The 1,944-nt window shown below is 42.1% G+C and overlaps 1 long non-coding RNA gene across 1 annotated transcript in view; it reads right to left on the bottom strand.

Annotated features, from left to right (window-relative positions):
- Positions 1-1,278: 1,278 nt before the first annotated feature.
- Positions 1,279-1,944, bottom strand: part of LOC111727909 — a 3,686-nt gene continuing 3,020 nt past the window's right edge. The window contains exon 2 of the long non-coding RNA XR_002775337.1: positions 1,279-1,826. This is a non-coding gene — a long non-coding RNA (uncharacterized LOC111727909). The remainder of the gene's footprint in view (positions 1,827-1,944) is intronic.

Below are 1,944 nucleotides of genomic sequence, written 5' to 3'. Positions count from 1 at the left end.
AAATTACATGTAACAAATAACATCATGGTGTCATTTACAGGGAGATAGAGTGAAAAATAGCCTCTCCAGTAAACTCAAATTCACATATCACCTCAAATTGAGCATTGACAAAGTAAAACACTTTCAGTCATTCCTTTGATTTCAATATTTCTTATCACTTGCTTTCCATCCAAAATCAATCTGGGTGGACTTTAGGCTCAAATATAAATCTGAGAGACTGGGTTAGGGGCAGAAAGCATGCTGACCTTTGTCCCTGTGGAATAGGAGAGCTGAAATTTGGACTCTGAATAAATTTGGAATGTTATAAAAACTACCCTGTCCACAAATAATGACCGCAAGGAACTTTTCCCACTGGCTGAGGAAGTAGATTCCACAACTTGTTTTCTGTCTGAGACCCTGGGTGTTAAAAAAAAATATTACTCATGAGGAATCAAAGCCCAAAACTTGGGCTTTATGTGCTGGAGGAACCCTTAGCAAATAAGAGAACAAATTAATATAAAAACCATTCAGGACCACTGAAGCCCTCAGGGGTCTGGCAGAACCAAACAGAAAACTGCTGGATAGAGACACTTCCACCACCAGAACTTGTGGGAATTCAGTTCTCACGGAAGATGAGTTTACAACCAAAAATTCAAATCATACTATTTGATTTGGACCACTCTTCGGAAGAGTGGCCACAAGAAACAGGGGGATTATAATGTTTTTAATTGAGGTAAAATATATGTATGTAATTTATCATTTTAAAGAGTCCATTCACATTACGTTTTCCCCTTCATCTCCCCTCCCCTTTGCAGCTTCTGACAACTCCCAGCCTACTCTCTATCTTCACAAGATTCACTTTTTTAGATCCCACATGAGTGAAAACTTAACAAGGGACTCACAACTTTAGAATTGGAAACAGAAAAGCAGTCTGAAGGATGGCGAGAAATTGACCGTGTTATGTAAAATGTTATGTAACATTTCACAAAACCTCATGTAGGGACTAGTGTGCCAGTTCATGGGATTTCTCATCTGTTCACCTGTAGACACACCCGGAATTTTTCAAAGTGGGGAAAGAAATTACAGCCCAACCTTCGAAACAAGATCACAGCAGTCACGAACCTGGGTGGCTGGGGGTCAGGGGTTCCAGTTCCTTGAACCCACTTGACCTGGTTTGATTATTCTGCTGAGCTAGAAAGTTCAACCGAGGCGTGGTGGCGAGTGACAGCAAAAATGGCTGGAAATAAGACTGCAGCAGCCCAGGCAGAGTGTGTAGAAAGCGTAAGCAACCTACACAAGTTTCAGGGTAACAGAGAAATTTTATTTAGAAAGAACAAAGAGAAAGTTTAGAGCACTGCCAAAGAGAGTTGGGAGTGGGTTCCTCTCGTGAAGGAGAAAGGTGCACAAGAGGGAGACACGAAGGCCCGTGGGGTATCTCCTCTCCATTTGAAATTGGCTGCAAATCTCTCATTGGCTCCCCTGCCCCGCCCGGCAGTACTGCCCTTTTCTATTGGTCATTGATTGTCTCTTTTCATTGGTGGTTGGTTACCTAGGTAACTCCATACCCGTGTTTTCATAGGCCCTCCAGACTTCCTGGTTCAGCAAGGCGGGTTTTCTTCTGGCTCCTCGTTGAAGCCCATTTCTTAGTGGCCCTTCTCAGGTTAGGAGAATTCGACTCCTGAAAATTTGCAATGGGAATTAATCCACACGCAGGAATTCTCATGGAGTCAGAAGCATGAGGCTTGGCCGCTTGCTCCATCATACCTTGCTCCAAACAAACGTGAAGATTATCGTGAGAAAGGAGAGTCCCGAGGAGGCTGCAATGGGAGATTCTTTCCTTTGGGTTTCTGTATTGTAACAAAGGAGGGTGGAAAACGTATCTTTTAAATTCATAATTTGGTAAAACAAATCATGAACTGAAAAGAAAATCAAAGAGCATTTGAACTAATGGCTTTTTTTTTTTTT

The sequence above is a fragment of the Otolemur garnettii genome, unplaced genomic scaffold, assembly GCF_000181295.1.
Source record: "Otolemur garnettii isolate 467f Iridium unplaced genomic scaffold, OtoGar3 scaffold00130, whole genome shotgun sequence".
Taxonomy (NCBI): Eukaryota; Metazoa; Chordata; class Mammalia; order Primates; family Galagidae; genus Otolemur; species Otolemur garnettii.
This window is presented reverse-complemented; position numbering and strand designations above follow the sequence as displayed.